Source organism: Nicotiana sylvestris, chromosome 9 (assembly GCF_000393655.2).
Source record: "Nicotiana sylvestris chromosome 9, ASM39365v2, whole genome shotgun sequence".
NCBI lineage: Eukaryota > Viridiplantae > Streptophyta > Magnoliopsida > Solanales > Solanaceae > Nicotiana > Nicotiana sylvestris.
The window spans coordinates 151859666-151885071 of record NC_091065.1 but is presented as its reverse complement, the minus strand read 5'-3'; the positions used below and the strand labels follow the sequence as shown (position 1 = coordinate 151885071).

The window sequence follows — 25406 nt, the reverse complement described above, 5'->3', positions numbered from 1 at the left end:
TCTTGCAAACTCTGCTAGAGTTTAAGTTGATCTAATAATATTATCCATATTCTTTAAAATGACATAAATAAGATATATTATAGTAAACATCATTATCAAATCATAATTTTTCTTTATGTACAACAATTACATAACCATACTATCTATTACAAATAACAAAAATTAAAATATTTACATTTCTACAGATTCACCACTGATTACATGACTTGTTTCTCCTTCTGGGAGTGCAAAGTAATCAGCTACATCCAAATGCATGAAGTCTAAATTATCTTCAGAAATAAAATTTGCTTCAACATTTTTCTCTGTCTTCTTCAGGGAGGCTTGATAAAGCTCAACCAGGTGCTTTGGCGTACGACAAGTACGTGACCAGTGCCCTTTTCCTCCACATCTATAGCATGCATTTTCTACATTTGGCGCTTGCACCGCTTCATGCTTTTGTTCCTTCCTTTTCCACTGCTGGTGGTGAGGAGGCTTCTTTGGTGCATTATTATTACCATGATTGGGGTTTCTTCCCCGACCACGACCATGACCACGACTGGGGCCACGACCTCTTCCACGTTTAGCTTGGTGGAAGTTCGTCTCATTCACTTCAGGGAATGGACAAGAACCAATAGGTCGACTTTCATGATTTTTCATTAATAGCCCATTATGTTGCTCTGCTATAAGAAGATGTGAGATAAGTTCAGAATACTTTTTAAATCCCATCTCTCGATATTGCTGCTGCAGGAGCATATTCGAGGCATGAAAAGTGGTGAAAGTTTTCTCCAACATATCATGATCAGTAATATTATCACCACATAATTTTAATTGGGAAATAATTCTGAACATAGCAGAATTATACTCACTGATAGATTTAAAATCTTGTAGCCTTAGATGAGTCCAATCATAACGTGCCTGTGGAAGAACGACCATCTTCAGGTGGTCATATCTATCTTTCAAATTATTCCACAGTATGACTGGATCTTTAATAGTGAGATATTCCATTTTCAGGCCCTCATCAAGGTGATGGCGTAGGAATATCATTGCTTTGGCACGGTCTTGGTTTGATGCCTGATTTTTATCCTTGATGGTGTCTGCCAGACCCATCGCATCAAGATGAATTTCAGCATCAAGCACCCAAGACATGTAGCTTTTGCCCGATATATCCAGGGCTACAAATTCAAGTTTAGAAAGATTTGACATTATTTAGGAAAAGAAAGTTCTTACCTCAGATACTTTCAAAATATTTGCTCGAGATGGTAGAGCTTCGTGCTGATAACGTGTTATAAAACAAAGACTGTAAAGTAAAGACAAGTATATAGAGAAACTGATATATTATTCGAACTCAAACTGATGTACATAATGAACTGAAATCTCTTCTATTTATAGAAGAAATGAAGCTGCTCTGTAAGCTGCTATTATAAGCTGCTGTGTAAGCTGCTACTACAAGCGGCAGTGTAAGCTACTATAAGCTGATGTGTAAGTTGCTACTACAAGCTATTGTGTAAGCTGCTACAAGCTGCTGTGTAAGCTGCTACAAGCTGCTGTGTAAGCTGCTACTGTACCAGATATGGATAATCTTCTACCGGGGTTAATGTTTATCCATAACTGGGCTGAAAAGATAAGCTTATTATACCCGATATGAATAAACTTCTACTGGGGGTAATGTTTATCCATAACCGGGTACCGAAGTGATAAGCTTCTTCAGGAAGCTTATTTCCAATATAGTACTAAATTGATAACATATTTACGGTGGAGTCCCATATGGATAAGCTTCTTCAGGAAGCTTATTTACAACGGAGTACTAAATGAACATCCATAATATAATATATTTATAACAGTTCTCATTTTTTTTTATTTTAGATACTCACTTATCTAATATATTACTACTTTATATAAATGAGAAGGAAAGGGACGAATACAGCTTTTTCAATTTGTACTTTTTGCATCATCTATGTGTACACTTAAATTGACTTGAAAAAATTCATTGGGACTCTCCCACCTCAAATAGCAAACACGTGTGCTCTACGTGTCACGGGCATCTTTCTTAACGAGCATGTAAACATTTGATTCTATTTTTCTCAGAGATTATTGATTCATGCCATGGCAGCGCTTCAATTTAATAGTTAATTAGAGGTAAATTATGTTTCTGATCTGATCTAAACTCTTGGTTGAATTGACAATTCTTTTCCAATAGTTTTTTTTTCACAGTTGATATTGTTATCCTTAATGTAAATTGTAGATAGTTTAGCATTTTGAGATCAAACTTCTTGATTTTGATTATGACGATGATACATGTTTGTGCTCATTAAAAACTTATCGAAGAGAGGCTTGACTATATCTCTGAACTTCTCACCTTTCGTGTCTATGGCTTCAATATATTAGATAAAAGTGATTTTTGGCATTTAAATTGATTTTATCATGTGCAGTGATGAAAGAGATGAATAATTAACAGGTAATTTGATTTGTTTCTTACGTCAAACATGCAATACTTTTTCTCGACCATGTGCACTTTTGATTCTTAATGCCACAAGGAGAATTTTGCCATGACAATTCTCTTTCTTTCAAACTGATGTTTGATTTTAGACTGCATAACACTTTGGTCTTTTAATATAGTAAGAACAGTTTGATTAGTATATACAGGAAAAAAAAAATTGGGCTACAAATATAAGATGACTGAGCTATTAAAATGTATAAATAGGTGACATGTTATTCTGATTTGTTCAACATGCATGACTGTAGTTTAACTCTAAGCTATATTTCAAACTGGATCCTTGTACTTTTACTTTGTCTTCCATATTTTCCCAAGCAAATAAATTTCATTTTTATAATTTAGTGTCTGACTGGTTTTGAAATCTTATAATTTGTATTTGCAGGTTATGCTGTCATGGGAGAAAAATGCAACTCTTTTCATTGCATCACAAGTAATTGAGATTTCACATGGATGGTTTCACAAGGACAGAAACAGACTTGCATCAACTTGAGAAGATATATTTAGTTTTCAAATTCTCAAGTCCATGTATTATTTTAACTACGGCGATGGTACATAGGATACAAACCTTGTTGTATATGATGCTATTATACAGTGACAATGAAACAATCTCAAAGGCTTTCATCTACTACGAGACATTAGTTAACTAGAAAATCATGAATCATGTTGGGTCCGTGCTAAGCACGGCCAAAGATCATCTAGTATATATATAGGTCTCTTATATGAGGTGTTTGACTTAACACATAAGTTAATTAAACATTTATAGAATAAAATAATATATTAGTGATGATGAAAGAGAATATAAAAGTGATGTCCGAAAAGAAAGCAAAAATCACATCAAAGTTTGATTACTCCTATAAATATCTAAGGAGTTTAAGTTCTTGAGAGTTATGAAAATTGTATAAACATAAAATAGCGTCAAGGTTTTTAGAATGTGCCCTATAAATTTAAATTGAGGGAGTATTAACTATTTTCAAAAGGCAAAATGTTCAAATTAGAAGATCAACAAAAGACTCGTGACAACACATGGAATGACTCAATTTCTGGATTTGTGCATGTTATACATATTTAGAAGTCACATTAATTTCTTTATATTTTTCCAATTTTATCTGATGTCACTAACACAAAGATTGGGGCAACGTCCTTTTTTTGAACAAGTCCCTACCGTATAATACCCTGCCCTGCCTTTTGACACCTCTCCACTCCACACAACATCTTTTTTCTTGTATATAAAAGAACTTCTTCTTTATCTCTCTCACTCCATTAATATTTCACTCTTTCCCAAAGCTAAAACACTCATAAAGCTTGACGAAAAAATTCCATTTTTTCTTTTTATTATCATGGCCTCAGTTTCTCCTCCCTTGAGAGATGAGCTAGACATTGTAATACCCACAATTAGGAGCTTGGATTTTTTAGAAATGTGGAGACCATTTTTTCAACCATATCATCTCATTATTGTTCAAGATGGTGATCCCTCAAAGACAATTACGGTCCCTGATGGCTTTGATTATGAACTCTACAATCGCAATGATATAAACAGGATCTTGGGTCCAAAGGCTTCTTGCATTTCCTTCAAAGACTGCTTGTCGTTGCTTTGGTTATATGATCTCCAAGAAGAAATATATCTACACTATTGACGATGATTGCTTTGTAAGTTTATTCTATCTTTCGGTAATGTTTATATATAATGCATGCATGCCGGTGGTATACACAAGATTTTTATTTGTATGCGAGTTTAAGTTTGGAGTCGTAGAGGTTGTAAGGCTTTACTTCATGTGTCAAGTTGACATATATGCATGGATTCAAGTTATATACTATGGTGTAAAATATTCTTACAATATTCATATAGTTTAAAGTTACCATATTTTACCAGGTTACGAGTTAATGCTTATTATAAATATTTACTTGTAATTAATTGCCTTCTAAGTGACTTGATTGTGTAAATATTATTTGCATCGATGATACATAGAACTTAAACTTATTTTACATTATGTCCAATTTATGTAGATCTATTAGATAAAATGTATTCACATACATACACACATGCGAAAATTTCTCAAAAAAGTCAGTACTTGTGTAGGTAGCAAAGGATCCAAGTGGAAAAGATATCAACGCATTGGAACAGCACATAAAGAACCTTCTGTGCCCATCAACTCCCTATTTCTTCAACACACTGTACGATCCATTCAGAGATGGAGCTGATTTTGTGAGAGGATACCCTTTTAGCCTTCGTGAGGGTGTCCCATGGCCTATGGCTCAACATCCCTGATTATGATGCACCTACACAACTTGTCAAGCCTCTTGAGAGGAACACTAGGTTTGTTTTTTCTTTTAGAATTTACGTTATGTGCACTAACAGTACAAATTTACTATATATTTACTTTTTCCACACGTGTGATATTTATACACGGTTATATTTATATTATACAACAACAATAATTCCACAAGTGGGGTAATTCTTCAATTCCTTTTTATACTACCGGTGTAGTTTAATGTTTTCATAACATGTAATTTACCATTTGTCTTGACGTTAACAATCATGTAAAATTGGGAGAGCGGGTCGAAAATACTGCATTACTATTTTCGAAATATATTATTTTTACCCTCCATTATACTTTAGGGTCACACATACTATTGTCATAAATAAGTTTGGTTTAAGAAAGTTTTCTAATTTTTTTTAACTTTGTGGGGAATATCTGTTGAACAGGTATGTTGATATGGTGTTGACAATCCCAAAGGGTACTCTCTTCCCAATGTGGTATGAATCTTGCATTCGACCGTGACCTTATTGCGCCTGCTATGTACTTTGGACTCATGGGAGATGGCCAGCCCATTGGACGTTACGATGATATGTGGGCTGGTTGGTGCCGCAAGGTTTGTCTTTCTTGAGAAATTTTCATAAAACACTATCTTTTAGTGTAATTAACTATTTATATATATCATTTGCTATATTACGGATTATAGATATATTTTCTGTTGTTATAAAATGTATTAGATGTATTTAAGCTACTGTATTCATGAATACAATAGCAAAAATAGGTGTGAATCAGGAAAGTCCAGCTAATCAGTTGTTGTATTCGAGTGTATTCGACTATATTCATGGCGTGAAACATGGAATTACAGCGGGACATATTATTGTACTCGACTGTATTCACGACGTGAAACAGGGGAATACATTATTTTTAAATAGAAAATGAATCAATTAACATAATAGACTCCTAATATAACTCAACAAACTCAATTATAACACACAAATTTTGTATTTCCAATTATAAAAAAGATTCTCAACCGAAAAATACCCCAAAAACATAGCAATCTTCAGAGAAATTATATAATACATTTGAGTACATAAATTATATTAATTAAAAAATATATGAATACATTCATGGAATACAATGAGATAGTGAATACAATGAAATACATGGAATACAACGAGATACATTGAAACACAATGAAAAAAAGACAATGAATATAATGAAATACATGAAAATATAGCGAGATACATTGAAATATATTAACAGAAAATTCAAGTTGCTCAGCCCCAAACTCCGCCGTCTTTGTTCAAGAACAAACCCTAATTTCCGGCGAATCTGCCGTCGAGCAATGGTGGCAGAATAAGGACTGTTAAAGCTTGAATCTTATATTGAAGATGACGGAAGTTGAGAACCTCGAGTTTATCCAATATTAGGACTCTTCTTTCTCCAAAAGATGAACCTCGAGAAGATGACGTTGTTGAGCAATGGTGGCAGAATAAGGACTCTTCTTTCTCCAATATTAGCATAGCTATAGCTTTACTAATGTAAGACTTGCAACAGTTAATTAAAATGGTGACTAATTCTGAAGAAATAAAATTGAGCATGAAGCTTTTGATTGACACCAAGGCTCCTAGTGATATCTGTCCAAATTGTCGAAACCAGATGTCAACATATTTGACGTGGTAGCATATATGCATGCTCCGATGGAATTGGAGAAATTGGGATCGGAGAACATGTAGGTGATGGAGAGGAATTTTGAGATTGAGCATCGTGTTTTCAGGGAATGGGGGAAGAGAATGACATGTATCAAAGTAGAGAGAGAAAGAAAATAGTATAATTGAATAGCGTATTTAGTGGCTTAGGGTTAGGAGGTAACCAAAATTAGATATTTGCTATAAACATTAAAAGGTATATATAGAATATAATTTTTTAAATGGTATTTATTAAAATAAATAAGGTGTTAACCTTTGCTATAAGAGGTGAAAATTCCGTCTTTTTCCATTAATTTTAGAAGAATTTTCAGAAACCACTATTGCTTAGTGGCTATTAACTTCCTATAGCTATCATATACATAATTACTTCCTATAGCTACTATTCAATTATTACGGTAGTGTATTTGTTGTATTTGCGTTGTTGTATTCATGAATACAGCAGCAAAAACGCCTAAAATATCAGGGTAGTCCAGCTGTACGCGCATGTATTCGCGCCATGTATTCATGAATATAGCACAAAAAAATGCCTAAAATCAGGACAGTCCAGCTGTACGCGCATGTATTCACATGTATTCACACTACTGTATTCATGAATGCAATAGTAAAAACGCCTAAAATCAGGTCCAGTTGCACGTGCATGTATTCACATGTATTTGCGCCATGAATACAACAACAAAAAATGCCTAAAATCAGGGCAGTCCAGCTGCATGCGCATGTATTCACATGTATTCGCGCTACTGTATTCATGAATACAACGATAAAAAAGTGCCTAAAATCAAGGCAGTCCAGCTGTATGCGCATGTATTCACATATATTCGGGCCATGTATTCATGAATACAGTAACGATAATCACCTTAAAAATAGGTATGCCCAGTTGTCTAAGAGAGAGAAAAAACATAAATAGCGTATTTCATGTTTCAATGGTAGTATATACCATAAATACTTATTTTGTTATAAAATATAAAAGGTATCTATAGAAAATAATATTTTAAAATGGTTTTGATTTATAATAAATAGGGTGTATACCTTTGCTATAGGAGGTAAAATTTTCTTAATTTTATTAAATACATCGCCACCTCTGTTAATGCAGAAAACATCAGCTCAATCAAAAGGATCGTCAATGGAGATTAGGGATTCTAGATCCTCCTTATTAGAGAGAAAGATATGAACGAGGCAGTGAGAGATGGGAAAATGGTCAGCCAACCCAATACAGTTGGGCCTTTGACTATTTATACTTCACTTAGACCCGGTCTATAATGTTTACAAAACTAGCATAATGTATTGAACTAAGCTATTACATCTGACTACTTCTAATACAATACAAAAAATGGCTATCTCTATAAAACTGTCTATTTACCAAATGAATAAAGAATGGACTAACTTAAGTGTGTGGCTTTGGAGGCCCAACACCCCCTTCAAGTTGGAGGGGGAAACCGCTTTCAACTTGCCTAGAAAGGTATGATGGAGGACCCCATGCAGTGGTTTAGTGAAGACATCAGCAAGTTGATTGGAGGTAGGAACATGGGACAACTGGAGGAACCCCTCAACCAATTTGTTTCTGATGAAGTGACAATCCACTTCAATATGTTTTGTACGCTCATGGAACACCGGGGTTTTCGCAATATAAAGAGCTGCCATGTTATCACATAGGACAAAAACAAGAAAAGAAACAGGGACTATCAGATCATGTAACAAGCGGGACAACCAAACTAATTTAGCCACCACATGTCGAATAGCTCGATACTCAACTTCAGCGGATGAGAGAGAAACCACAGGCTACTTTTTGGATTTCTAGCAAACAAGACTGTCGCCCAAGAATATACAATAGCCCGAGACAGATTTGCGAGTGTAGGGGCAAGCAGCCCAATCACTATCATTATAAGCCTTCACAGAGAAATCAAGATTGTTAGAGTAAAATAAACCAAAAACAAGTGTGCCTTTAAGATAGCAGAGCAAGTGGAGAGCAGCAACCATATGAGGTATCCTGGGAGTGTGCAAGAATTGGCTCAAATGTTGAACCCCAAAGCATATGTCAGGTCGAGTGTGAGTTAAAAAGAGTAGCTTGCCAATAAGTCTCCTATACTTCTCAGGAGATGACAAAACCTCACCTTCAGTAGCCTTTAGCTTTGGGGTGAGTTCTAGAGGACTAGAAACAGAAGTGACCCCCAAACAATCAAACTCTTTTAGCATATCAGAAACAAATTTCTTTTGATTTAAAAGAACACCATCAGGGAAAACAGTAACCTCAATGCCTAGGAAATAGTTGTGAGCACGTGATTTTTGTTTCACGAGACAATCGCTCCAAAAGAAATAAAAAATAACAACAATTGATCCCGTTGTACAATTTTGAGATTTTTACATGGCACTTCGTTAATTGTTTATGACTTTGGCCCATTTTTACTTTATTAAAACAAAATACAAAAAATGTACGTGTCATGCATGATCTGAACCGTAACATGGTTGTTAAATAGAAAAGCATGAACAGGCATCTTTGCCCGTGATTTTATTTTGTTTAATTTTTACCTGTTTTGAATCATTTTAATGTGTGTGCAAATAATTGTATTAGGCGTTTATTTTAATTTGATTTTACTTAGTTTTGTATTTTTATAACAAAAGAGAAAGAAAAAAAAAAGAAAATAAAAGACCCCTTCCGGACTTGGGCCAATTTGTTAAAATTGGCCCAACAAACTCAGCCCAAAATCCAGGCCTGCCCGGTCCAACACCACCTGATGCCCAGAGAATCCAAACGACATCGTTTTGGTACAGGTTGATCTGGGCCGTTGATCTCAAATTGATCAACGGCCAAGATCAATTCCCTATAACCCATCAACAAACCCGACCCGTCTCACCCGGACCGACCCTAACCCTTTACCCTTGAAACGACGTCGTTCCCTGATAGCCAAAGGATCCTGGCCCTTCATCTCATCTCATCCAACGGCCAGGATCCATTTGCTCACTAACTATATAAACTCCTAACACTACCCTGCCCCCCCCTATCCAAACCCCAGCCTTCGTCGTCCTCACCACAACCCCCAAATCCTAGAGCCGCCCTAGTATCCCCCACCATGAAAACCGGCGGCATGAACGCTGGTGACCTTCCCCTTAACACCATAGAACCCCCTTGACGTCCTGAACCCAAATCTACCAACCACACGCCTCGAATCCTATCCCACCTTCTCGAATCTTCATTTGAAGATTCGAGTCGGAACCTAATCTACACCGATCTGCCTTGAAATCATACCAGACACTCCCCAGACCCCCCTCGTGACCAAACCATACTTGGTTTGGTCCGAATCTAACCAGGGAAACACGAATCCCAGATCTAAGTTTTTGAACTCTAGTTTTCCCTGTGCATGTTCCGTGCTTTGTTCAAACTGAAGAGATTAAGGCCTAATGGACCTTAATCGAGGTGTTTCTCATCCGAGAAACACTTCGTTTAAAAGTCCATTCAACCTTAAAGAAGGTCCGTCCAAACGCCAGTGGATTTTTCTGATTTGTTCCTTAAAAAACTTTAAGGTGAGTTAATTTTCTTTTCTTTATTTCAGTTTGTATGTTTGTGTGTTGTTAAAGGCCTGTCCGCATGGCCAAACTTTTTGTTTTGTGTTTTTGAACTGCTATTGTCCACCTTGGCCGGACCTCTGTATTCAGTCAGTTTCTTTCTTCATAATGCGTGTGTATAAATGTATGTTCAATTGAATCCGTAACTGGTCATTCATTTAGTTCTTAGGGCCTTTCTGTTTGACATTGCAAAATGAACCCCTTATGTGATACTGTTTAAATGTCTGATTTTTGGCTACGATTGTGTATGTTAATGCTAATATAGTCGAGTCGACATGTGTCGTCAATTAGTTTCAACTGTCCGAACAATAACAAATCGAGTTGCTTCTGTTGAACATTTGCCTGAATCAATTAAGAACCAAGTCCTGTTAATTATAGTCGTTAATATGATTTCAGAAACCTAAGGCTTTGGTCTGTAACTGAAATCTGAGTTGATGACATGTGCACTTGTGCACAGCATGTGCATTGTGCACAGCCTGTTTTCCTGCATAAAAGGCTTTTGATTTTAAAAAATGGTTTGACAGCATATGCTGTCAGATATATTCTACTGCCCATATTTGCTTTTGGTTAATAAAATGGGAAAGTTTAAAGCTGCCAGGAGAATGATGGGGTTTTATATTTAATTAGCTAAAGTGGAACTGAAAAGAAAAGGGCACATGGGAGGGGTGTTTGATATACTCTAAACAGGCTGTTAAAAGGGGAAGGTGAAGGCTTATAAGAGGAGGACCGGGGGACACATAGGGTAGAGCTGATAGACAGAGATACACAGAGGGATTAGAGATAGTCATATACAGAATTAGACTGAGACAATAGGAGAGAAAGAAAGGGGATACCATCTGAAGGGAAGGAGATATACAGGATTGAGAGATAGACATACACACGCACACACACAAAAGGAGGACAGAAGGAGAAGGGAAAAGGAAAATAGATAGACTGTGAGGAATTCTTTGAAAGAGAGAGCTGGAATACACATGGAGAGATAGATATACACACACAAACAGAAAAGTTGGGAAGAACTCTGTTTGATAGCACAGACAGACAAAAACTAGAAATTGCATTCTTAGTTGCTGTTTTGATTTCACTGGTCTTGATATGTTGTCCAACACTGATTCCTTCTAAATCCAACTGGGTCTGTTGTTCGTTTGTTGGTCTATTCTGAGATTTGGTCTAGCTGGGATCTAGATTCTACCCCAATTGTTTCATTTGTTGCTGCTGCTGTTACTCTGATTCCTGTTGCTGCTGATTTTCCCTGTTATTCTCCTCTTCTTCTTTGCATTTCAGCCTTCCAGGTACACATTTCGAATCCCGTATTGATGTAACTGAAACAATTCGAAAGCATGAAATGAAAAGGGTTGAAGAAGTTCAAGTATTTGTTGTGATATTCATGGTACACTAACGGGTCTGTAAAAAATTTTGATTAGTTCATAATTCAATAGTTTGAAAGCATGTACTGGTACTTGACTGGGTTTAGCCCCTTTGTGTTTTAGTTTGGTAGTTGTTTGTTAATACGGGGTATGTATACTCCAATCTTATACAATGCTGTTTATGTTTCATTTAATCTTTTTTTTGGTTCCGTTAGGCAGTACATAGGGTCACGCTCAAAGTCCCATTAGTAACAATATCCAGTAACTAAATCCTTTAATCTAGTCCAAATAAGTTCAGTTAAGTTCAAATTAAGAAATGTTCGGATTAAGTATTGCATTTCATCTATCTCATATGTGATCTTTTGTTCGACCAGGGCATTTTTCCTAAGGCATGACGTCTTTTACTTTAAAAGTAATTAATCAGAAACTGATAGGAGTTTGGTTTAGGCCAAAGTATATATTTCAATTATCATACATTTTTCTTTCTTCTATCTCTGGAAATAAAATAATAGAAATGTGTCACTGTAGGATACCCTTCTAAAAATAATGAGACGAGCCTCGCCTAATAAAAAATGCAAATTGCGGGGCCCTCAACAACTAATCATAATTATTTAGAATTCAAGACAGGTCATTTAATAAATTTCATGGCCTTCTGCAAAGATAATAACGCGTTAGACTCTGAAGGCGCGGCTTAATTAAATCATATTCTTAAATTCGGGTGCACATTGATGTGACCCAAATCCGAATCTCAACGAAGTCCGAATGTGTCGACGATCACGGGTGCATTGATTGTGACGTGGTTCGAGATGCATTTCCACGACGTTGCAATTCCATAAAAATAAATGATAATAATAAAAGCGGTATAAATCTAATAAAAAGCACATAAGTCACAACATGTATTTAAAATAGATATTTAGCCATTATAACAACTTAAGCGACCGTGCTAGAACCACGGGATTCGAGGATGCCTAACACCTTCCCTCGGGTCAACAGAATTCCTTACTTAGAATTTCTGGTTCGCAGACTTCATTTGGAAAAGTCGAAAATTTCCTCGATTTGGGATTCAAGATAAACCGGTGACTTGGGACACCAAAAGCCAAACCTTTCCCAAGTGGCGACTCTGAATTAAATAATCCCATTTCGAATATTGTCACTTAAATTGGAAAAACTCCACCCGCGCATTTAACCCTTCGGGGCGGGACGCGCAAAAAGGAGGTGTGACAATAGTATAGAAAACCCAAGTCTTTAATTTTAAACTCATCATCCAAAAACTGCTTCAAGGCTGAAATTTCAACCAAATCATCACTCGTAAGGATGATGTCATCAACATAGACTGCTAATATCACCAAATGACCTGGAGATCCTTTGATGAAAAGAGAATAGTCATTGAGGGAATGATGATACCCTCTAGAATAAAGAGCCTCGGATAACTTGGCATACCATTGTCTAGAGGCTTCACGCAACCCATAGAGTGATTTTTTCAGCTTACAAGCCAAAGGGACAGAAGAAGGAGAAGCAACAGAGAGACCTAGAGGTAATTTCATATAAACCTCTTCATCTAAGTTACCATGAAGAAAGGCATTATTGACATCAAGTTGAAACAAAGACCAATTCTTTTTAACAACAACATCAATCAAGCACTTAACAGTGGACATTTTCACAACAGAAGAGAAAGTCTCATTGAAATCCACCCCCACAACCTGTGTGTCCCCCCTAATGACAAGCCTAGCCTTGTATCTTTCAATCTCACCGTTAACTTTGTATTTGATCTTATAGACCCATTTGCAACCAATAGGCTTCTTGCCCGAAGGAAGCTCAATAATATCCCAAGTATGATTTGCTTCCAAAGCCTCAAACTCTTTCCTCATGGCATCTTGCCAAGCTGGGATAGGAGCTGCCTGGGAATATGTATATGGTTCAAATTATACTGGCTTAGAAGAGGAGCAATAAAGGGAATTGTTCAGCTTGTAGATGTAATCATTTAAGTAAGAAGGAGGATTATGAGGTCTATCAGATTTTCTAAGGGGAATAGAGGATGGTGCAGGAATAGCAGCATCAGGATTAAAAGAAGGAGAAGCAGGGGCAGAATCAGGGACAGCAACTGAAGGAGAAACTGCAACATCTATGTCAGGAGGAAAAGAGGTGTTGGGAGGAGTAGGAGATGAAGAACCATGTGTGAAAGTAGAAGCAGGATGTGATGTTGTGTTGGGGGGAACATTAGTGGAAGAACAGGGCATAAGGCAATCATGGGGAAAAGAAGGTAAATGAGTAGGTGACAAAGGGGACTCAGAAACAACAGGAAAGGAGAAATCTGAGGAAAGGAAAATGCTGCTCATGGAAAACCACATCTCTGGATATGAAACACTGCTTGGATTGCAAATTATACAACTTATAGCCTTTCTTTACAAAGTGATAGCTAAGGAATACACAAGGATTAGCTCTAGGTTTCAGTTTATCTCGTTGAGGAATTGGAACAGTGGCAAAACAAAGACAACCAAAAGTCCTTAAGTGAGAATAATTGGGCTTTTACCAAATAGCAACTCATAAGGAGATTTATTTTGAAGCAAACTAGAGGGAAGTCTATTTATAATATAGGTGGATGTGAGGAGACAGTCTCCCCAGAATCTAATGGGAACTTGGGACTGAAAAAGTAAGGCTCTAGAAGCTTCAAGAAGAGTTCTATGCTTCCTCTCAACCACACCATTTTGTTGAGGTGTGTGAGGGTAGCTTGTTTGATAAATTATACCATGTTCAGAAAATAAGGAAATAGCAGCATGACTAGCTCCTAACTCTAAAGCATTGTCAGACCTTATACACTGAATAGTCATATGAAATTGTGTCTTTACAAGTGCAACAAAGGCCTTAAGAAGAGGGAAAATATTACTCTTGGATCCCATTAGTAAGAAAGTATTTAGAACCAGAGTAAGTAGGTGTGTGATATGGTCCCCAAGTGTCAACATGGATAGGTTGGAAAGGTTTAGAGCTATGAATTGAGCTATCAGGGAAAGGCAATCTAGTTTGCCTAGCCATTGGACAAACATGACATGTAAAAGACTGTGTGGAAGAAATATCAAAAGACACTTCAGAAATACTTTTCATTCTAATAAAAGGAACATGAGCGAATCTACTATGCCAAACAATATCCATCATTTTATTCATAGCAGCTTTATTACAGGTGGAAGAAACAGTATTTACAATAGAAGAAACAGGATCACAAATAGATGGTAAGCTGCAAGAATTTGACAGAGTAGCTTGATGCTGAGAAGGCGTTTCCCACACAAACTTGTATAACCCACAATCCAGTTTACCAAGATCCAGAGGCTTCTTCAGAGAAGTGCCCTGTATGAGACAAGAAAGTCTAGTAAACTAAATTATGCAATCAAACTGGTCTGTGAGTTTATGTACAGAAATAAGATTGTGTTTAAAAGAAGGTAGATAGAGAACATTTGTAAGAATAATGGAATCAGTTAAGGCAAAGGAACCTGTACAAGTGACTTTAACTTTGTACCCATTTGGTAGGGAAACAAGGAAAGGAATAGGTAAAAGTGCGATATTAATAAGGTAATCTTTATTAGAGGTCATGTGATCTGATGCACCGGAGTCAACTATCCAAGTTAAAGAATCAGATTGACTAAGTAGAGTAGAATTAAAACTATATACTACATTCTTAGACAGTAAAGTACTAGCAAAATTGGCAGAGCTCATAATGTTGAGTTGAGGTCCAGAATCAGAGATATGAGATTCTTGTAACAATGAAATAAACTGAGAATAATGCTGCTTTGTCAAACCAGGTAACCCAGAACCATGTTCATTAGAACCAGCAGTAGGAACAAAGGCTTGGTTAGGCGAAGAACATTCAGAAGTAGAAAAATCAGAGTCCATAACCACATTGGCAGCTACTTTTTTGCCTTTAGTGAACTTGAAATTTGGAGGGAACCCGTGAAACTTGAACACTTATCAATGGAATGTCCTGATTTCTTACAATACTTACAAAAGAGGTTAGACTTGGATTGGTCAAAATTGACTCTCTGATTAAATTGTCTCTGATATCCCTGAACATTAATTTGTGGTTGAAAAGGTTTGTTATTGGGAGGATTGACATTGAAAGATGTTGATTCAGTAGTAAATTGTATGGCAGGATTGACTTGTCTTTGTTTTTCATCTTGTAGGAGGATGTTATAGACATTGTCCAGAGATGTCAAAGGTTGCATCATTATCAAATTGCTTCTGACACCCACATATACCTCATTCAGTCCCATGAGGAACTGATGAACTTTATCCTCCTCTTTCTCCTTCTGAAGACCTTCTTTAGCAGCACATGTGCAAGTATTTGCATGACCACTACACATTACCCCCAACTCATCCCATATTCTTTCAAGTTTGGTGAAATAGGAAGCAATATCAAGGGATCCTTGATAAGTAGATTCTAATTCCCTTTTTAATTCAAATACTTTGGTCCCATTTACAGTTCCATATCTGTTATTTAATTGTTTCCAAATGCTTTCAGTTGTCTCAGAGTATTGAACACTTTCAGCTATTTCTAAAGACAACGAGCTAGTTATCCATGATATAACCATGTTGTTACAACAATCCCATTGTTTATAATCAGGGGAAGTCGCAGTAGGTTTGGGACATGAACCATCAATAAAAGCTATCTTATTCCTAGCGGACATAGAAACTATCATGCTACACTTCCATCCCCCAAAACCATTCCCCGAGAAAGGTACAGGAACAAGTGATACTCCGGGAACATCAGAAGATTGGAGATACAAGGGGGATGAAGGCTCAGGAGTATATGCAGAAGATGTACTAAAACCAGTCATGATAGCAATTAGGAAGTATCAATCGACAACTCACGGCAACAAGTCACAAATGATAACACCAAACACCACAAAGCAAGCAATCAGATAAGAGAAGAGAATACCAGCCTTCTTTGCAACCTGAATAAGTAAGGCCTGGAAGACGAACAAAACTCTGATGAGTTCGCCGAGCAAACCCTAATCTGACAAAATATGAAACCTTCGAGTAGCCAAAATTCAATCAAAAAAATGGAAACTTCGCGCTAGTACAACTTCTCCGATGACAGCAATGAAAAAAATCAAACCAAAAAAATAACTTCCAGTCGAGAAATCAACGGAAACCACCAAACTCCGACGACAGCGAAAACTTGACGAAATTAGGTGAGGGTAACATCGCTCAATAGAGGAGAGTAAGGACTGACCGTCTCCCGCTCTGATACCATGTTAATGCAGAAAACATCAACTCAATGAAAAGGATCGTCAATGGAGATTAGGGATTCTAGATCCTTCTTATCAGAGAGAAAGATATGAACGAGGCAGTGAGAGATGGGAAAATGGTTCGCCAACCCAATACAGTTGGACCTTTGACTATTTATACTTCACTTAGACCCGGTCCATAATGTTTACAAAACTAGCACAATTGATTGAACTAAGCTATTACATCTGACTACTTCTAATACAATACAAAGAATGACTATCTCTATAAAACTATCTATTTACCAAATAAATAAAGAATGGGCCAACTTAAGTATGTGGCTTTGGAGGCCCAACAACCTCGTCCAAATTTGCTTGGTACTTTTTATTTTTCGAGAGTTAATTTAATTAATTTTAACTCAAATTGCATTAAATTTATTATTTTTAATTAAATTTAGATATTTTAGAACCACAAGAAGATTAGAATAAGTTGCGATTTACTTATACCAAAATGGCAAAACATGTATTTTGTATTGCCAATAGTTTTACTCCGGTGAAGCAGAAAGTAAAAGAGCTTGCAGACAGAAGCATTACGCCCTCTTGTTTTATTTTATGTGAAATTGTTTTACCAAGTATGGAGTTTTTTTAAAAATAAAAAATAAAAGAAAGACTTTCAAACATGAGTTCTTAAATATGCCATGAAATTTTTATGGCAATAAAATCATGCCATTAAATGTTACAACATTTGAAGTTAAAAATTATTTCTAAATATAGAAAGTGTCAATTTTTTGGAATAAACAAAAAGTAAAGAATATCACATAAAATGAAAGAAAGGAAGGTCGAGTAATTTTGAATGATTGCGAGTTGATTAATAAACAATTTACAGGTAATATGCGATCACTTGGGATTAGGAATCAAGACTGGATTACCCTACATCTATCACAGCAAGGCTAGCAATCCATTTGTGAACTTAAAGAAAGAATACAATGGAATTTTCCGGCAAGAAGACATTGTTGAGTTTCTTTTTAATATGGAAAGGTATTAAAAAGAGGATGAATGGAAAATGGAGGGAAATGAAAATTTTGAGTAAAATTTTAAGTTTCCCTCTCTTTTTAATGAGACATTGTCCCTCATTGGTAGAGGAAAAGGAGTTTGGTGGGTTTATCTACAAATGTACTTCATGTAGCTCTTAAAAATTTAGGAAGAAGGCAAGCCTCGCACCGTCGTCGCTCGCTCGCTCGCTCGGCTCGGCTCGGCTCGGCTACGGCTACGGCTTCGGCTTCGGCTTCGGCTTCGGATTCGGCTTCGGATTCGGATTTGGATTTGGATTCGGATTCGGATTCGGATTTGGTCAATCGATTGATTGATTGATTTTTTAGACCAAATTTATTTGTTAATAGTGAATATTAACGTAATATTATCCGTGTTTGTAACGGATGTTTTTCAATCCGTGAATATTAATGAGCAAGTGCTCATGCCACCATGAGTAGTGCTCCAGCCACCATTGCCATATTGATTGCTCCATTAGTAAACAGCCTGATGCTCTGTCCACCATAGCCAAGTGCTCCACTTCATGAGTGGCAGCGAGTCCATTTTTAGCAGCTAATTGCACTATAAATAGAGGGTGCAAGCAGCCTGTTGAAGACACACTGAAAACTTGAGAGCAATTGATCTTCTCTTCACCGAAAACTCAACGTTCGCTATACTTTGCACTCCTTCCTCTTAGATTTTCCATACGAATTTCTGACTTCTCCTCCCTTGTTCTGCATTGTTTTAAACTACTAAGAAAGCAACCGTAAGTGTGATTTGCTGCCGAACTTTGTGTTCGCTGAAACATTGGGGTTTGAAGTACCGCTACACGAGTGTGTAATTCGTTCTATCCTGGGAGAAAATAATCCATAACCTTGGGTACTATGAGGGGATTAAATTCCTTAAGGAAACACTGTGAATTCAGTGGGCTCGAATTAATTTGTGTTTCATTTATATCATTTATATTTACGTTAATAAGCTAACATTTTAATTTCCATAATCATTATTTTACAAATACAGGAGGAACAACAAGCTTAAGGAATTTAATAATTTTAATTTTTGTATTTGTGTTACTTTTATTATTCTGGAAATTATAACCTTTGTGGTTTTTGTGTACTCCCGTTTGGAGAGTAAAGCCTTCGTGGCATTTTGTTGGATATTCTACGTGATTTTTCACTCTAGTTTTAAACGTTTATTAAACGTTTGTTTGTGTCATTTTTTTTTTCAGAAAAAAAAATGGCGAATGACGGAATCAAGCTGTTCCGATGATGACTGCCAACGCATCGACAAGTCGAACTCCGGCATTGGCACCGGCAGGGAAACCCGAAAAATTTTCTGGGATGGATTTCAAGCGCTGGCAGCAGAAGATGTTCTTCTACTTGACTACGTTATGTCTACAGAAGTTCATCAAGGAAGATGTTCCTGATCTTCCAGATGAAACTCCAGAGAATGAAAGCTTTCTCGTGATTGAGGCATGGAAGCATTCTGACTTCTTGTGCAGGAATTATATTCTTAGCGGACTGGAGGATAATCTGTATAATGTATACAGTGGCGTGGAGACGTCAAAAGAATTGTGGAATGCATACAAAACTGAAGATGCCGGGATGAAGAAATTCGTCGCTGCAAAATTTTTGGACTACAAAATGGTAGATAGCAAGTCTGTTATTACCCAAGTCCAGGAATTGCAAGTGATTATTCATGATCTACTTACTGAAGGTATATTTCAAATGAATACTGATGTTGAAAGTAAAATTTTTAGTAATTTTACTAACGCAATTTTCATTGAAGGTCTTGTCATCAATGAAGCATTCCAAGTAGCAGCAATAATTGAGAAGTTGCCTCGATTGTGGAAGGACTTCAAAAATTATTTGAAACATAAACGAAAGGAGATGTCCCTTGAAGATCTCATTGTTCGATTGAGAATCGAAGAGGACAATAAAGCTGCTGAAAGGAGAGGCCGTGGAAATTCAACAATAATGGGAGCAAATATTGTTGAAGATAACAAAAAGAGAAAGAAGGCTTCTGGTCCGAAATACAACCCAAGCAAGAAGCGGTTCAGTGGAAACTGCTACAACTGTGGGAAAACCGGACACAAATCTACGGAGTGTCGTGCTCGGAAGAAAGACAAGCAAAGGGGTCAAGCAAACATGGTAGAAAAGCATGATGATGTTGATGACTTGTGCGCCATGCTTTCTGAATGCAACCTGGTAGGAAACCCAAAGGAGTGGTGGATTGATTCTGGAGCCACTCGCCATGTTTGTGCTGTGAGGGAAGCATTTTCTACATATGCTTCTGCTGGACCCGAAGAGACGCTCTCTATGGGAAATGCTGCTACAGCAAAAATTGAAGGATACGGTAAGATATTTCTCAAGATGACTTCTGGCAAGGTCATGACTTTGAACAACGTCCTTCATGTTCCCGAGATTAGGAAGAACTTAGTCTCTACTGGACTTCTTGTAAAGCACGGTTTCAAGTGCGTTTTTGTATCTGACAAGGTAGTGATTAGTAAGAATGAAATGTTTGTAGGAAAAGGTTACCTTACTGAGGGCCTTTTCAAGCTGAATGTAATAGTTGTTGAAACTAATAATAAAACTTCAGCTTCTTCTTACTTACTTGAGTCAAATGATTTATGGCATGTACGTTTGGGTCATGTCAATTATAAAACCTTGCGAAAAATGATTAACTTGGAAGTATTGCCTAAGTTTGAATGCGAAAAATCAAAATGTCAAATATGTGTGGAATCTAAGTATGTTAAACATCCTTATAAGTCGGTTGAAAGGAATTCAAATCCTTTAGACTTAATTCACACAGATATTTGTGACATGAAGTCAATACCATCTCGCGGTGGAAAGAAGTATTTCATAACTTTTATTGACGATAGTACTCGATATTGCTATGTTTACTTACTTAATAGTAAAGATGAAGCAATAGACGCATTCAAGCAATACAAAAATGAAGTTGAAACGCAACTTAACAAGAAAATCAAAATGATAAGAAGTGATAGGGGTGGTGAATATGAATCTCCTTTTGAACAAATATGTTTAGAATATGGAATTATTCATCAAACAACAGCCCCTTACACTCCCCAATCCAATGGGATTGCGGAAAGAAAGAATCGTTCATTAAAGGAGATGATGAACGCATTGTTGATAAGTTCTGGTTTGCCACAGAACTTGTGGGGGGAAGCCATTCTTACGGCCAGCCGAATACTAAATCGAGTACCCCATAGCAAAACACAATCCATTTCATATGAAAAATGGAAAGGAAGGAAGCCCAACTTAAATTAGTTTAAAGTGTGAGGGTGTTTAGAAAAAGTGCAAGTTCCTAAACCCAAAAGGGTAAAAATAGGACCGAAAACAGTTGATTGCGTTTTCATTGGATATGCGACCAATAGTAAAGCATATCGATTTCTGGTTCATAAATCAGAAAATCCCGGCATTCATAACAATACGGTTATAGAATCAGATAATGCTGAGTTCTTTGAATATATATATTTGTATAAAAAGGAATGCGAGTCGATTGGTGAAGGATCTAAACGACCTCGGGAAGAAACAAAAGAAAGTACATTTAATCAGGGGGATCCAAGACGCAATAAACGTCAAAGAACGTCTACTTCGTTTGGACCAGATTTTGTGACTTTCTTATTGGAAAATGAGCCTCGAACATTTAAAGAAGATATGTCTTCTTCGGAATCATTGTTCTGGAAAGAGGCAGTCAATAGTGAAATAGAATCCATTTTGAACAACCATACATGGGAATTGGTTGATCTTCCTCCTGGAAATAAACCTTTGGGTTCTAAATGGATTTTTAAGAGAAAAATGAAAGATGATGGCACTATTGATAAATTTAAGGCAAGACTTGTTGTCAAAGGGTATAGACAACGAGAAGGTCTTGACTACTTTGATACATACTCCCCAGTTACAAGGATTACGTCCATACGGATGTTAGTAGCATTAGCTGCAGTGTATGGTCTTGAAATTCATCAAATGGATGTTAAAACGGCCTTCTTAAATGGAGAGTTGGAGGAAGAAATTTACATGGAACAACCTGAAGGGTTTGTGGTTCCAGGTAAAGAAAATAAGGTATGTAGACTTGTTAAGTCCCTTTACGGACTAAAACAAGCACCCAAACAATGGCATGCGAAATTTGACCAAACAATGTTGTCAAATGGTTTTAAGATAAATGAATGTGATAAATGTGTGTACATTAAAAATGTTCCAAATCACATAGTCATTGTTTGCCTATATGTGGATGATATGCTGATAATGAGTAATAACATTGCCAACATAAATGCTACTAAGCGTATGCTAACTAGCAAGTTTGATATGAAGGACTTGGGAATTGCGGATTTAATTCTGGGGATTAAGATCCAAAAGACTCCTCAAGGTCTGGCATTGTCACAATCTCATTATATTAAGACAGTACTTGAAAAATTCAAGCACTTGGGCTTTAAAGTTGCAAAGACTCTAATTAACGTAAATCTTGCACTAGCAAAGAATAAAGGCCAAAGCATATCACAATTGGATTATGCTCGTGTGTTGGGATGCTTAATGTACATCATAATTTGTACACAACCAGATATAGCTTGTGCTATAAGTAAACTAAGTTGATACACGAGCAATCTAGGTCAATCTCATTGGATGGCAATGAAACGAGTTTTGGGATACTTAGAACATACCCAAAACTTTGATTTGCACTACAGTAAATATCCTGTGGTGATTGAAGGATATTGTAATGCAAATTGGATCACCGGTTCAACTGATTCGAAGTCCACAAGTGGATATGTATTCACTATTGGTGGAGGAGAGGTATCTTGGAAGTCGTCCAAACAAACATGTATTGTCCGCTCTACAATGGAGGCTGAGTTCATAGCCTTAGATAAAGCCGGTGAAGAAGCTGAATGGCTCCGGAATTTCTTGGAAGACATTCCATTTTGGCACAAACCGTTGGCACCAATATGCATACATTGTGATAGCCAAGCAGCAATTGGAAGGGCTGGGCAAATACTTTCTAGAGGAATTATCACGATTGACTATGTAAGGTCAAATGATAATGTGTCGGATCCACTTACAAAAGGCCTAACTAGAGAGGTAGTTGAGAAATCATCGAGGGGAATGGGACTATGGCCGAGAACAAGTCATTGTGGCGGTAACTCTACCTAGAAGACTGGAGATCCCAAGATCTAGGTTCAAGGAGATCAAACAAAGTCATTAATGACGGTTCAACATTGTCAACAAAATTTGTTTTAGTCCATTCTCGTGATGAGACAATGTTCAGTACCAAGGATAAAGCATTAAGGCTTTTTAATGATTTCTAAATTTTATACGGGGTATATCAAATAGTGTATCTAAGGGATGACACGTTTAGAAATCACCTATATAAGTGTGAAGTGTTAGCCGCTTCAAGGAGAATTTTGCAAGGCCAATTCTCTACGCACTTATGAAACCAGGCGGTGTTCATAGCTGAAACAAACACAACAATGAGAACCAAAGACGGTTAAGGGTTGATTGTGTGACTTATGGTTGTCTAGGTATACACTAAAGTTCGACGGTTCAAAGATATCAAATCTACCGATTGACCGAGTATATCCGACATAAGTTCACTACGGAAAGTTCAAAGGGAAACCTACTTATCCAGATGCAATTAATCCTTGCTTGCAAATCACACAAGTCTTCATGCATACTTCTGTGATATAGTCATTCCCCATTCATGTGGGGGATTGTTGAGTTTCTTTTTAATATGGAAAGGTATTAAAAAGAGGATGAATGGAAAATGGAGGGAAATGAAAATTTTGAGTAAAATTTTAAGTTTCCCTCTCTTTTTAATGAGACAGTCCCTCATTGGTAGAGGAAAAGGAGTTTGGTGGGTTTATATACAAAGGCACTTCATGTAGCTCTTAAAGAGTTAAGAAGAAGGCAAGCCTCGCGCTGTCGTCGTTGCTCGCTCGCTCGGCTCGGCTTCGGCTACAGCTTCGGATTTGGATTTGGTCAAATGATCGATTGATTGATTAATTTTTTGGACCAAATTTATTTGTTAATAGTGAATATTAACGTAATATTATCCGTGTTTGTAACGGATGTTTTCCAATCCGTGAATATTAATGAGCAAGTGCTCATTCCACCATGAGTAGTGCTCCAGCCACCATTGCCATATTGATTGCTCCATTAGTAAACAGCCTGGTGCTCTGTCCACCATGGCCAAGTGCTCCACTTCATGAGTGGCAGCGGGTCCATTTTTAGCAGCTAATTGCACTATAAATAGAGGGTGCAAGCAGCCTGTTGAAGACACACTGAAAACTTGAGAGCAATTGATCTTCTCTTCACCGAAAACTCAACGTTAGCTATACTTTGCACTCCTTCCTCTCAGATTTTCCATACGAATTTCTGACTTCTCCTCCCTTGTTCTGCATTGTTTTAAACTACTAAGAAAGCAACAGTAAGTGTGATTTGCTGCCGAACTTTGTGTTCGCTGAAACATTGGGGTTTGAAGTACCGCTACACCAGTGTGTAATTCGTTCTATCCTGGGAGGAAATAATCCATAACCTTGGGTACTAGGAGGGGATTAAATTCCTTAAGGAAACACTGTGAATTCAGTGGGCTCGAATTTTCATTTATATCATTTATATTTACGTTAATAATCTAACGTTTTAATTTCCATAATCATTATTTTACAAATACAGGAGGAACAACAGACATCATTCCATTTTTTCAGACATTAACCCTCTCCAAGGAATCTACTTCTGTCCAAAAATGCTATGTTGAACTTTCAAGACTTGTCAAGGAAAAGCTCGGGAAAATAGATCCATATTTCCTGAAGCTTTCAGATGCGATGATCACTTGGATTGAAGCTTGGGACGAGCTTAACCCAGCTTCTAAAGGTTCTTCCAAAATTCCCAATGGAACTTCCAAAAGAAAATTTCACTCATTAATTGCTACACTTAGTTTGAAGTATAAATAGTCTTCAATTTATTTAGTTTTATAGTTGTATTTCAGTTCTAGGTTTAGTCAAAATGAATAAGGGGATGATATTAGTAGATGTGATCCTCCTCCATTGGTTTTTAGTAGACTGCTAAGAGCCACAATGTAGGGCTTGTATTCTGGTTTACCCTAGATTTTCTAGTTTTTTTTTTTTCTTGAACTTGTTATGAGAATGAGATCTATACTTCTATTTTGCTATTATTTCTTTTTAATCCATCATGTGTCCAAAACTTAATTAACCCAGATTCATGCCATAGAAAGCTTACGGTGGAGGTAGTGGCGAAACCGAAAATTTACAAGGTAATTCGAAAAAAAATTAGGATGTCATAGTTGGGAATGTATGACCTAAAGCAACTTTAACCTCCCTTCACTATAATACTTGAATTTTTCTTCTTGTCATGTCAAGATGATTCAACAGCTCATATATAGCCAAAAAAATCAATTTTACCCTATTTGCATAAAATTAATTTTCCGATGAAAGAATTTTCAGGTTGTCATGTTGGAGATGTGAATTGTCCTCTCACGAGCAGAACAACGTAGTCATCGGTTTAATTGATATTAAGTTTAATAGAGTAGTTTAATAAATCAAGTGGTTGATCTGATAATTTTCAAACTTAACAAGGAAATCAATTTCAGTAATTTCTGATATCAATGAAGATTTAGATTGAATCATTGCAGATCTATAAGGCATCTCAGCCTACATCTAGTGAGTTACGATCTCTCTCTTCTTCTTTTTCCCTTGGGAAGTTTCAAATCTTAATCTCAACCTGCTTGGGTAAATAAGGGTTGGTCTTTGTAGTTGTTGAAGGAAACTTCAGTAATATTCT

At 36.8% G+C, this 25406-nt stretch overlaps 1 pseudogene; it reads left to right on the top strand.

Moving 5' to 3' along the window:
* Positions 1-3804: 3804 nt before the first annotated feature.
* LOC104248197 (UDP-arabinopyranose mutase 1-like) lies at positions 3805-24559 on the top strand (annotated as a pseudogene).
* The last annotated feature ends 847 nt before the right edge of the window (positions 24560-25406 follow it).